The sequence below is a fragment of the Oncorhynchus mykiss genome, chromosome 27 (assembly GCF_057628025.1).
Source record: "Oncorhynchus mykiss isolate SJ-2025 chromosome 27, ASM5762802v1, whole genome shotgun sequence".
Classification (NCBI taxonomy): domain Eukaryota; kingdom Metazoa; phylum Chordata; class Actinopteri; order Salmoniformes; family Salmonidae; genus Oncorhynchus; species Oncorhynchus mykiss.
Genome location: NC_143048.1, coordinates 42,187,660 through 42,201,660, shown reverse-complemented (window position 1 = coordinate 42,201,660; position 14,001 = coordinate 42,187,660). Strand labels below are relative to the sequence as shown.

Genomic DNA, 14,001 nt, shown 5'->3' with positions numbered 1-14,001 from the left:
AAAAATCAACAATCCTTTTCTCAAGGCTCCTCCACTCAGCTCCATTGAGGAAACTGAGGACGGAGGGGCACCCCAGCTGACTCCCCCATTGAAGGACCGTCTACGGGCCAGGACGGAGAGGCATGTCTCTACCCCCTTCCCATACGACCCAGCATCAGACATGTATCATCAATACCCTCTGATGGCCTGTCCTAACCCTCAGCCTCGACCTGATGATGCTAATGCTGCTGCCGCCGCAGCATGGAACCCCATTGTGTATCTCCAGAGGACGTGGAGACATGATGAAATCAAAGACATTGTAGAGGACCTATCAGACCCATGTAAGGACGCTGAGAAATATTCAGCAGAGATGAGCGTATTGGTGGGTCAGTACAAACCATCTGCTGCTGAGATAGCCCATATCTGTAAAAAAGAAACTGGGACTCAGGTGGGCGGATGTACAGGGACAGATTGATTGCAACTACCTGTGGGCTGAGAATGGCGCATATCAGGACCAGATAACGGCGCTGCTGGCCAGGATTGTGGAGATGTATCCAACTAAGACTGACTGGACTGCTATCAGAGAATGCACTATGAAGAAAGATGAGGGCCTGGAGGCTTTCAGAAAGAGACTTGAGACCTGTTTCAGGCTACACAGTGGTATCAGACCAAACGAACATGCATATGGGGATATGCTGAAAGACGCCCTGGTGAGGGGTCTGACACCGGGCCTGGAGAAAGCTGTGAGGACTACCTGCATCAGTTGGGAGACTGAGCCATTAGCAACGGTGGTACAGCACTGCAAGCATGCTGAGAGACAACAAAGTACTCAGAAGGAAGAAAAAACAAAGGAAGAAAAAGTAAAGACACAGAAACTACAGGCTGCTCAGATGGCGTTTTACCAGGGAGCAGCCCCAGCAGGGACAGGACGAGGGGGTGGAGTGCGCAGGTGCTACAACTGTGGGACGCCGGGTCATTTTGCTGCTGACTGCTCTGAGCCAACGAATCCACAGAGGAACAAAGATAGGGGCGGGACCGAGAAGAGGGGCCCGAGAGGAGGGGGCAAGAAGAGGAGGAAAAGGAGCACATGCATGGACAGCCCCATTCCAACAACAGCCGTGGCAGCCACCTCCCAACCAATGGCAGGTCGGGCCACCTCACGGGGTCCAGCAACAGCAACAGTGGGGACCACAAGGAGTCCCTCCAGGCAGAGGACAAACTGGAGCCTGGCAGACGGGGCCTCCGGCACAGACGACCCTGTACAATCCAGGACAGGGACAGGAGGAGGACTATTGACATGATGAGAAGACAGGGACAGGTGTGCTAAAATCCTCAGAGCAACAAGAGCATTTGTTTTTAAAGTGTCACACCCTTCCGAGAGTAGAGCCAACAGTGGAGGCTTGCGTCAATGGTGAGTCATTCATATTTCTTGTTGATACTGGGGCTGCTATGTCTGTCATTAACTGCAAGGGTGTGATAAAACCTCCCATGTCTAATGAAATAGTCAAAACTATAGGGGCTTCAGGCCTCCCACTCAGAGAGCAGGTAACTATGCCTCTGCCTGTCTCCTTTTGTGAGGAGAAGTGTCAACATCAATTTCTCTACTCTGACCACTGTCCTGTCAATCTGATGGGCAGGGACCTCCTGTGTAAACTTGGCATCAACATAACATGTGGCCGAACCGGTTAAACTGTTATTCATGAGGAAGTGGGGGAGCAATTGATGTTAATGTCTGAGTGTTGTGACTGGTATTATGCATGGGATGTTGATGATGAGGTGCCCAATATTGCTCGTGTTTTATCAATTGCCAAAACCCATTGGAGCAACGAGGGCAGTTTCATGTCTGAAGCAGGCTTACATTGCAACTCCCATTTTTCACCATTGACAAGAGATCTCCATTATGAGAAACAATGGCTGTGTGATACATTACAGAATGAGTCAGTGCAGTGTGAGGGTTTATACTGTAGCAGTGATTTCTGTGCTTTAGGGGTTAATCTGACCCCTGCACAGAAAGAGCTCTACCTGTTTGAGGATAGCGCACCACATGTGTCCCTGGCAAAATCAGACAGAGTAGAATGGGTGGATACTGGAATTTGGATGAAATGCTTAGATGATGCTACAGACTGGGAGATGCGCCCTGATGGGTCAACTTATTCATCCAGCACACTGACAAGTTGTTACCCACTCAGTTGGGGAACACCAACTGAGAGGGGTGTGCATGGTGTTGATCAGGTTTCTTTTTCTACCAATATCATGTTGTTGAGTGAAGACTCACCCCTCCTGAGAGGGGTCCCTGAATGCCTATGGGCAAGGGACAAGTATGATTTTAGGAGAATAAAGGGAGCTGAGCCAATGGTAGTCACTCCTAAAGATACCAGGCGCCCGTCTAGAGCACAGTATCCACTCAGTGAGGAGGCAATAGCAGGTATTACACCTGTTTATGCATCCTTGTTAGAATCACCCTGTAACACCCCTATCTTGCCTGTTAGAAAACCTTCAGGTGATTGGAGATTTGTCCAGGACTTTAAGGCCTGTGAACGATGCAGTTTTTGCCCGTGCCCCGGTGGTTCCTAATGTTACTACACTGTTGGGGGCGGTACCAACCACAGCAGAGTGGTACTCTGTGATTGATTTGACAAATGCATTTTTCAGTATTCCAGTGGCACCAGAATCTCAGTTCTGGTTTGCTTTCACGTTTCTAGGAAAGCGATTTACTTGGACCGTGGCTCCAATGGGTTACGTGGAATCCTCCGCAATTTTTTCAGCGGCTTTAGCACAAAATCTGGAGGGTTTTATACCCCCTGAGGGCAGCACTCTGATTCAGTATGTGGATGATTTGTTGTTGTGCTCCAGCTCAATGGAAACTTGTGAAACTGATACTCGGGCTCTGTTGATATTTCTCGCTGAGAATGGCCACAAAGTTTCAAAGAAGTAGTTACAGTTGGTTTCACAGGCAGTGAGGTATTTGGGTCATGACATCTCTCCCAATGGCAGGCAGCTGGGTAAAGAGAGGATACAGGCTATTCTCTCTGTCCCACAGCCGGTTACTAAACGACACATGATGTCATTGACTGGTATGGCAGGGTATTGTAGGGCGTGGTTACCTGACTATGCTGAGGTGGTGCAGCTGCTTCCTGACCTTATTTATGGCCACAAAATGGCTATGAGTGACAAAATTAAGTGGACACCAGAGGGACCGACTGCTCTGACCAGACTGAAACAACTCATGACTACTTCTCCCTGTTTGGGGCTCCCTGACCATTCTAAACCTTTTAACCTTTTTGTTTGTGCATGGTTTTATGTCATCTGTTTTAACACAGGAACATGGAGGAAAGCAGCGCCCAGTTGGGTATTGTTCCAAACAGCTGGACAGTGTGGCCAGAGGTCTGGTTTGTTGTTTGAGAGCTGTGGCTGCTGCTACTGAAGCTGTGTTGGCTTGTGCAGATATTGTTGCCATGTGTGAACTCACTGTACACGTTCCTCATGCTGTACATGCTCTTATTTCACAGGCAAAGACGGCCCATCTAACACCAGCTCGACTGCTCCATTATCAGAATGTTCTTCTGACAATGTGTCATGTGACCCTGAAGAGGTGCACTGTGTTAAATCCTGCTACTTTATTGCCCACCGAGGATGATGGAGAGCCACACGACTGTGCTGAACTGTTGGAACTTGTCTCTAAACCAAGGTCGGATTTAACTGATGTCCCTTTGCAAAATGCACATTTGGAACTGTTTGTAGATGGCTCTGCTCAGCGTTCTGAGAAAGGAGAACCATTGGTTGCGTATGCGGTTACTACTGCCTCAACCACACTGGAAAGTGCTAAATTACCCTCCCACCTTTCTGCTCAAGCAGCAGAACTCTTTGCACTCACTAGAGCTTGCATATTAGCTAAAGGCCAGTCTGCTACAATCTATACAGATAGCAGATATGCCTTTGGTGTGGTACATGATTTTGGTACTCTGTGGAAACAGCGCGGCTTCCTGACCTCCAAAGGCATATCTGCTTCCTGACCTCCTCTGGTAAGGCGATCTCTCATTCAAAACTTGTTGATAACTTGCTAAAAGCTATATTGCTCCCTTCTGAAATTGCTGTTTGTATGCCTTGCTCATGCTAACTCTTCCGACCCTGTCTCCAAAGGTAATGCTATGGCTGACTTGGCAGCTAAGGCAGCAGCTGTCTCCTTGGAGGCCCCTGTGTTACAGATGGGTTTACTTCCTGATAGTAACCTCTTCTCTCCCACTGATATCTCTGACTTGCAACCCTCTGTAGGTCCTGTTGAGTTGAGGAAGTGGAAACGACTATGTACATATGACCAGGTGCAGAAACTCTGGCTGGGCCCGGCTGGGCTACCAGTCTTACCACGTTCATGTTTCCCCTACTTAGCTAAGTTGTCACATGGAAGAAATCATATGTCAAAGGGGGGAGTTGTTGATTTTGTAAATACATTTTGATTTGCACCTGGGTTTTCTGTGTTTGCTGAACAATTTTGTGCAAAATGTGTGATTTGTATGACTAACAACATGGGAAGAGGTATTCCCATGCCACTGTCGGCTCATCCGACCCCTGAAGGACCATTTGAACACATAATGATGGATTTTATTGAACTCTCTCCTTGTCAAGGTTACAAATATTGTCTGGTGATAGTGGATGCCTTCTCCAAGTGGGTAGAGGCATTCCCATGTCGACATTCCACTGCTATGGCAGTAGCCAAGAATCTCCTTAGGGAGATCATCCCAAGGTGGGGGTTACCATCTAAATTAACCAACGACAATGGCTCCCACTTTGTAAACCTGGTGATACAGAACTTGTCTGAGAGTTTGCAGATAGACCTCAGGACCCATTGTAGCTATAGGCCGCAATCCGGTGGTTTAATTGAATGCGCTAATCAAACGCTGAAATCTAAGATGGTGAAGCTTATGGCAGAGACGGGGCTTTCTTGGGTCACTGTGATCCCCCTGGCTCTGGTGTACATGCGAGGGAGGCCCCACAGAACCACTGGATTGGCTCCTCATGAGGTTCTGACAGGTAGACCAATGAGGATGATTAATTCTCCCTTCCCACAGAACAAGCTGACACTGATGGGCTGTGACGATGACATGGTAAGTTATTGTACTGCTCTAAACAATGTTCTGAAGGCTATTTTCCCCAGGGTGAAAGTGGCTCTACCCAAGCCACTGGTGGTGATCCTGCACAAACTGCAACCAAGTGACTGGGTGGTGGTGAAAGACCTGAGACGAAAGCATTGGAACCAGCAGAGGTGGACTGGACCATACCAGGCGATGCTGATTACCCCCACTGCTGTTCGCGTAGCTGAGAGGTCTACTTGGATCCACGCCAATCACTGCAGGAAGGTGCCATACTGCCCACCAGACCCTGAGGATGGAGGACCAGAGACGCCGGAAGTCACCGACTAGATGGGACGATCAGGCCCAGACTCTACGCATCATGTTTCTTGCTCTGGTCTTGAGCCTTCTCATTACAGTTGCCATATGGACAGTGACTCAAGGACAACCGGTCCTGGAAAGACAACATGGTACGGACTCGACTGATAACCATTCAGTCCCACTGCGGGACTTATATAACAGCCACTCCAGCTCGAGCCAACGGCAGGCTCAGGACAGGAGTCCAGCAAACAATAGCCTCTCCCATATCGAAAGAAGAAGAAGGTCAATGCATCCACTGGATGAGCATCACAGTAGGAATCACGAGGGAAACACTTGGTGGTCACTGCTTAACTATACAGTAAAGACTGAACTGATGTTAGGAAATACCTCCTGTTATGTATGTAGCTTGTTTCCACATTCAGCGATCTCCCCATTCTTACAGTATTCAGTAGAGGTCAGCATTAAAGACACTCTATGTGCACTAGAGGCACTCTTGTCCAATGAGAACACAGGGGGTCAACCTTCACTAGGTAGAACACTGAGGGATAAATGCATTAATGGTAATTTGTCATCAACAAAAGATTTACGGGGGGGATTTGATTGTTCACATTGGTTGTTCACATTTACTGATCATTATTGGATTTGTGGTGATAAAGCTTATCTCTACCTACCCACAAATTGGACAGGGTGCTGTATTTTTGGTAAACTAAACATCTCCCTTGTGGTATTGCATAAAACTAATTCCTCTATTCCAAGCAGGTTAAGACTAATTAAGAGGGACATCTCGCAATACAATAATGTCCCTAGTGACTCTCGACGATCCTCGAAATTGGAAAAGTTCTGCCGTGGTTTAATCCCCTGGTATGGGGCATCGGAGAATGCACATGAGTTGGATAGGCTAGGATATCATTTGGAATCCCTGGTAAATTTGACCACTGCAGGGTTTTCTATGATAAGACCAGAATTACAAGCCACTCAACTCATGGCAACACAAAATAGGGTGGCACTTGACATGTTGCTAGCACGTGAAGGAGGGGTGTGTCAAGTTATAGGAGATCACTGTTGTACATTTATACCCCAGGGAGATGACAATTTGACTATTGTAGTGGAACATTTGAAAGAGCTTAGGGGTGTTCTCGAAAGGGAACACCAGCCTGACATCAACTGGAATCCGTTAGGATGGGTTCAGTCAGTGTTTGATGCTTGGGCTGCGACCATTTTCCACTGGTTCATCTGTGGTCTAATATTACTGATTGCTCTGTTGCTAATTATCATTTGTGTGAAGAAATTGTTTAATAAAGTGGTTGATGTTGTTCTTACTATGCCCTTGCTTGCAAATTAAGTAGGTGTAGATGAGGAATCTGAGATTGATGGACAACAATCAGGTGAACACAGTGAAATATTCTCACTGGACAGTGTAGATAGAGAGGGTTCACTGTACATGAATGATTTCCCTGACCCATTCCCTATTCCTGACTATATCTCTGATAGTGAGGAACCCAATTCTAAGCATGATTATTTAGAGGGATGACTGTCCTATAGGATGTATTGAGGCCTGTGTTTAGACACTGGGTTCTCTTGTAATTTTGGGAGCATTTATATGTTTTGTTATTTTTATTTTTTACTCAACAAATGTATTATTCTGAATGTTTAAACAGGTGCAAGTCTGTATTATGGTATAAACATTGTAAACTCAGTTTCTGAAGGGTGAATACTTACATTGAAGGGATTTGATTCTTTATTATCTTTAAATTTTGATTATGGATTTTAAAATTGTATTATATACTCTGCAAATACTGTTAGTAAGGTGCCATGTTACTATTCTGATTCTTCAGAAGGGACTGAGTCCCTTGAGAGGGGCATGTTGGGGATTAATCAGAATTAGTTGGATAACATAGATAGGATGTTTTATTTTCATGATATGCTTATGAGTTATTTCTCATAAGAATGTATTTTGTTGTACTATGGTGGTGGCCATTGGCAGTTATCTGTTCTCTGTCAGGACTAAGTTGCTTGGGCCGCAGAGAGGGGAGAGGTCAAGGTGTCATCATGTGTAAATATATATTTTAAACCATGTGAAAAGATGATTAATGAGAAACCAATTATATTTTGCTCCACTGTGTCTGTGTGCCAGTCACTCTCTACTTTTCCCATCGGGGAGAGGAGGATGGCAGTGTCTGGAATCATTCTATGCTCCCTCTCTTGTTGCCCCTATCTTGACCTAGAGCCTCACGTTCCTCTCTGTGAGTTTGTCCAGGATTGGTTGTATTTAGAATTGGTTGTATCTAAATGACAATTGGATATATATCATAGGGTGGGGGTAATGTCTTGGTACCATTTTGTACCAAGGACGAGATAAGAGCTTTGTTTAGGAGACCAAACTGAACGATAATTTATAGCCAACTCTGTCTGGCTAGGGGATATTCCTCTCTGAAGTAAAGTCTTTCTTTGTGTAAGTTCCTAAGACCTGTGGTTTGTCATGTCGTCTAGGGGGGGTGGATCTTTGCTATAAAGGATCCCACTTGCCATTATGTTGACCACTCTCAACTTTTCATTAGAGATACTGAACTGTTGAAAGTCAAAATGCTATTGCAAAAGCTTAATTATTATTAAAGGTGAAGATTAAAATCATAACTCTGACTGGTGTGTGATTTGCTCTCTCATCATTTGGTAATTAAGGAAATTTCAACGACAAAGTTCATTAGAATTACCAGCCTCAGAAATTGCAGCCAAATAAATGCTTCATGGAGTTCACTCACGTAACAGACACATCTCAACATCAACTGTTCAGAGTAGACCGTGTGAATCAGGCCTTCATGGTCGAATTGCTGCTAGAACTAAAGGACACAAACAAGATTAATAGACTTGCTTAGGCCAAGAAGCACGAGCAATGGACATTAGACCGGTGGAAATCTGTCATTTGGTCTGATGAGTCCAAATTTGAGATTTTTGGTTCCAACAACTGTCTTTTTGAGATGCAGAGTAGGTGAATGAATGATCTCTACCTGTGTGATTCCCTCCGTGAAGCATTGATACCCCATCCCAGTGATACTCCATCCCATCTGGTTGGCACTTAGTGGGTCTATCATTTGTTTTTCACCAGGACAATAACCCAAAACAGTCTGTGTAAGGGCTATTTGACCAAGGAGAGTGATGGAGTGCTGCATTAGATGACCTGACCTCCACAATCACCCCACAACCCAATTGAGATGGTTTGGGATGAGTTCGAATGCAGCGTGAAGGATAAGCAGCCAACACGTGCTCAACATATTTGGGAACTCCTTCAAGACTGTTGGAAAAGCTCATGAAGATGGATGAGAGAATGACAAGAGTGGGAAAAAGCTGTCAAGGCCATTTAAAACACATTTGTTTTATTTTTAAAACCTCTCTGAGATAGCGTCTAGTTTCCTGAATTTCCGCCTGATTGACGTGCCCAAAGTAAACTGCCTGTTACTCAGGCCCAGAAGCCAGGATATGCATATAATTGGTAGCATTGGATAGAAAACACTTTGAAGTTTCCAAAAATATTGAAAAATGTCTGAGACTTAAACAAAATTGATATGTCAGGCAAAAATCTGAAGAAAATCTGAATTTTTATTTTTTGAGCTCCCAGGCTCCTATTATTTAAACCTACTGTTTCTATGTGTATCCGTCTCCCAGATTGCAATAGATATGGCTTCCACTAGATGTCAACAGTCTTTATTCAAGGTTTCAGGCTCCTTTTCTGAAAAACAAACAAGTATTTTGAGTTTTTCTTAGGATACCACCTGAAGTAAATTCGGCTAGCGAGGGAGAGGGAGTGCGCTTACGAATTTTCCTTTCCTGTTGAACATACTACTTTCCGTATGACATATTTTATTTACGTTTTAAGTACCTGAGGATGAATAGAAATGTCGTTTGACTTGTTTGGACGAAGTTTAGCTTTAACTTTGTCTGCATGTTGAACGTGTGGATTACTGAAATCAGTGGCGCCAACTAAACTGACTTTTTGGGATATAAAGAAGCATTTTATCGAGCAAAACAACCTTTCATGTTGTAGCTGGGACCCTTGGGATTGCAAACAGAGGATGATCTTCAAATGTAAGTGATTTATTTAATCGCTATTTGTGATTTTGTGAAACCTGTGCTGGTTGAAAAATATGTTGATGTGGGGCACTGTCTTCAGACAATCGCATGGATACTTTCGCCATAAAGCCTTATTGAAATCTGACAACGCAGTTAGATCAACAAGAAGTTACGCTTTTAAATGATGTAAGACACTTGTATGTTCGTTAATATTTAATATTACAAATATTTATTTGAATTGCGAGCCCTCCAATTTCACCGGAAGTTGTCGGCTTGTGTTCCCCTAGCGGGACAGCTAGCCCTAATTAACTCTAAGCAAGTCAGTTAATTCCTTACGGATCATTGGGAAGCTAGCGTCCCACCTCGGTGAAATTGCAGAGCGCGAAATTCCAATGACAGAAATCTGAATATTAAACATTCATGAAAACTGAAGTGTCATACATCATTTAAAAGCGTATCTTCTTGTTAATCCAGCCTCATTTCATCAGATTTCAAAAAGCATTTATGGCGAAAGCACACCATGCGATTTTCTGAGAACTGCGCCCCGCACACAAGAGCATTACATACATTTTCCTACCAAACAGAGGCGTCATGAAAGTCAGAAATAGAGATAAAATAAATCACTTCCCTTTGACGATCTTCATGTAGTTGCAATCACAAGGACCCAGTGTCACAGCTGACTAAAGGACTGGACCAAGGTGCAACATTTGTTTTTTATAAAAAGTTACGCCGACAAAACAAAGAACAAAACCAAACCGTGAAGCTTTGGGCTTTGTGCCCTGAAAAAAGTTAACTTCCCACAAAACAGGTGGGGTAAAGGGTACCTAAGTATTGTTCTCAATTAGAGACAATGATAGACAGCTGTCCCAGATTGAGAACCATACCAGGCCAAGACATAGAAATACAAAACATAGAAAAAAGCACATAGAATGCCCACCCTAGTCACACCCTGGCCTAACCAAAATAGAGAATAAAAAGCCTCTCTATGGCCAGCGCATGACACCCAGGTACATAACAAATGGTCCTTTTGTTCGAGTCCTTCTTTATAACTCAAAAAAGTATGTTTCAGTGGTGTTTCATTGGTGCGCTTGACTCAGTAATCCACCGGTTTCCATCATTCAAAATGCATACAAATGAATCCCGTAAGTTACCAATAAACTTCTTCCAAACATATCAAACAACATTCCTAATCAATCATCAGGTACCCTAATATGTAAATAAACAATACAATTTAAGACAGAGAATACCGGAGACCATTGTCGGAGATAAAAAACGAAGTGCACGCCCTCACCGGAACATGCAACTGTAACGGATTTCTTCCTGGGAAGGAGAGGCCGACCAAAACGCAGCGTTGTTTGAGTTCATGTTAATTTAATAAGGTAACTCAAACATGAACAGGATACAAAACAATAAACGTGAAAACCGAAACAGTCCTAACTGGTGCATAAAACACAAAGACAGGAAACAACCACCCACAAATCCCAACACAAAACAGGCTACCTAAATATGGTTCCCAATCAGAGACAATGAATAACATCTACCTCTGATTGAGAACCATATCAGGCCAAACATAGAAATAGACAAACCAGACACACAACATAGAATGCCCACCCAGCTCACGTCCTGACCAACACTAAAACAAGGAAAACACACAAGAACTATGGTCAGAACGTGACAGTACCCCCTCCCCAAGGTTCGGACTCCGACCGCACAACCTAAACCTATAGGGAAGGGTCTGGGTGGGCATCTGTCCGTGCTGGTGGCTCTGGCGCTGGACATGGACCCTCCCCTATAGGGTCTTAGTGGACTAAGACGTGTCTTAGTCCACCTCCTTAGCGTCCTTTGAGTGGCGACCCTCGCCGCTGACCTTGGCCTAGTAACCCTAACAAAGGGCTCCACTGGACTGAGGGGCAGCTCCGGACTGAGGGGCAGCTCGGGATTGAGGTAGATCAGGTCCGAGGGGTAGCTCAGGACCGAGGGGCAGCTCAGGACCGAAGGGTAGCTCAGGACCGAGGGGTAGCTCAGGACCGAGGGGTAGCCCAGGACCGAGGGGTAGCTCAGGACCGAGGGGTAGCTCAGGACCGAGAGGTAGCTCAGGCTGACTGGCGGCCCTGGCAGATCCTGGCTGACTGGCGGCTCTGGCAGATCCTGGCTGACTGGCGGCCCTGGCAGATCCTGGCTGACTGGCGGCTCTTGCAGATCCTGGCTGACTTGCGGCTCTGGCAGATCCTGGCTGACTGGCGGCTCTGGAGGCTCCATGCTGACTGGCGGCTCTGGCGGCTCCATGCTGACTGGCGGCTCAAGCAGCTCTGGACAGACGGGAGACACTAGCGGCTCTGGACTGACGGGAGACTCTAGCGGCTCTGGACAGACGAGAGACTCTAGCGGCTCTGGACAGACGGGACACTCTAGCGGCTCTGGACAGACGGGAGACTCTAGCGGCTCTGGACAGACGGGAGACTCTAGCGGCTCTGGACAGACGGGAGACTCTAGCGGCTCTGGACAGACGGGAGACTCTAGCTGCTCTGGACAGACGGGAGACTCTAGCAGCTCTGGACAGACGGGAGACCCTAGCAGCTCTGGACAGACGGGCAGCCCAGGCAGACGGGCAGCTCCGGCAATGCTGGAGAGGAGGAAGGCTCTTGCGCCACTGGACTGAGTGGCTCTGGGTCCTCTGGACTGAGGGGCTCTGGCGCCTCTGGACTGAGGGGCGGAAACTCTGGCAGTGCCGGACAGGCGGGACTTACTATAGGCCTGATGCGTGGTGCCGGCACTGGTGGTACTGTGCCGAGGACACCCACCTCAGGGCGAGTGCGGGGAGGAGAAACAGGGAGTACTAGGCTCTGGACACGCACAGGAAGCCTGGTGCGGGGGGCTGTCACCGGAGGGCTGGTGCGTGTAGGTGGCACTGGATAGACAGGACAATGCAGGTGCACTGGAGGTCTTGAGCACCGAGCCTGCCCAACCTTACCTGGCTCGATGCACACTCTAGCCCGGCCAATAATTTTTATTTTTATTTTTTTATTTTATCTTTATTTTACTAGGCAAGTCAGTTAAGAACAAATTCTTATTTTCAATGACGGCCTAGGAACAGTGGGTTAACTGCCTGTTCAGGGGCAGAACGACAGATTTGTACCTTGTCAGCTCGGGGATTTGAACTTGCAACCTTCCGGTCCAACGCTCTAACCACTAGGCTACCCTGCCGCCCCGATAAGAGGAGCTGGTATGTACCGCACCGGGCTATGCACCCGCACTGGAGACACCGTGCGCTCCACAGCATAACACGGTGCCTGCCCGGTCTCTCTCGCTCTCTGGTAAGCACAGGAAGTTGGCGCAGGTCTCCTACCTTGCTTCGCCATACTCCCTGTGTGCCTCCCCCAATAAATGTTTGGGGCTGACTCTCTGGCTTCCTACCGCGCCGCCGTGCTCGCTTAGCCAACCTCAATCTCCTGTAACCTTCCTCGCACTGCTCCATCGAATCCCAGGCGGGCTCCGGCACTCTCCCAGGGTAGACCGCCCACCTGTCTATCTCTCCCAAGTTGTATAGTCCAGATTCTGCTCCCATGTCCCGAAATCCTGACATCGCTGCCTCTCCTGCTCCTCGTAATGCCGCCTCTCTGCTTTCGCTGCCTCCAGCTCTGCTTTGGGGCAGCTATATTCCCCTGGCTCTGCCCAGGTTCCCTTTCCGTCCAACTCGTCCTCCCATGTCCATGAGTCTTCTGATGCTGCCTGCTTCTCCTGCTGCCGCTGCCTTTTACCACGCTGCTTGGTCCTGTTGTGGCGGGTGGTTCGGTTACGGCTTTCTTCCTGGGAAGGAGAGGCGGACCAAAACGCAGCGTGGTTAGAGTTCATGTTAATTTAATAAGGTAACTCAAACATGAACAGGATACAAAACAATAAACGTGAAAACCGAAACAGTCCTAACTGGTGCATAAAACACAAAGACAGGAAACAACCACCCACAAATCCCAACACAAAACAGGCTACCTAAATATGGTTCCCAATCAGAGACAATGACTAACACCTGCCTCTGATTGAGAACCATATCAGGCCAAACATAGAAATAGACAAACCAGACACACAACATAGAATGCCCACGCAGCTCACGTCCTGACCAACACTAAAACAAGGAAAACACACAAGAACTATGGTCAGAACGTGACAGCAACAAACACTACAGCCAAAATGGGAGCCAATTACTAATACTTCAAATTCTAGCTCATTTTTCAACTGAAAATCTTTCTAAAGACTGTTGACATCTAGTGGAAGCACTAGGAACTGCAATCTGAGAGGTCTTCCTTTTATATTCCCATTCCCAGCCATTGTATTCATTGGTGAGCTCAAAAAATAAAATTCTGGATGGATTGTCCTCAGGTTTTCGCTTGCCATATTAGGTCTGTTTTACTCACAGACATTATTGTATCAGTTTTGGAAACTTTAGAGGGCTTTCTATCTATATGCATATCCAAGCTTCTTGCATTGCCCAATGGGACTCTCAATCACAGCCAGATGTGATATAGCCTGGAATCAAACCAGGGACTGTAGTGACACCTCCTGCTCTGCAATGCAG

At 46.5% G+C, this 14,001-nt stretch overlaps 1 long non-coding RNA gene across 1 annotated transcript; it reads left to right on the top strand.

Annotated features, from left to right (window-relative positions):
• Window positions 1-477: 477 nt before the first annotated feature.
• LOC149971317 (uncharacterized) lies at window positions 478-7,992 on the top strand. The gene is made up of 2 exons (XR_016492507.1): window positions 478-1,390; window positions 3,489-7,992. It is a non-coding gene; the product is annotated as an uncharacterized LOC149971317 (long non-coding RNA).
• Window positions 7,993-14,001: the final 6,009 nt, after the last annotated feature.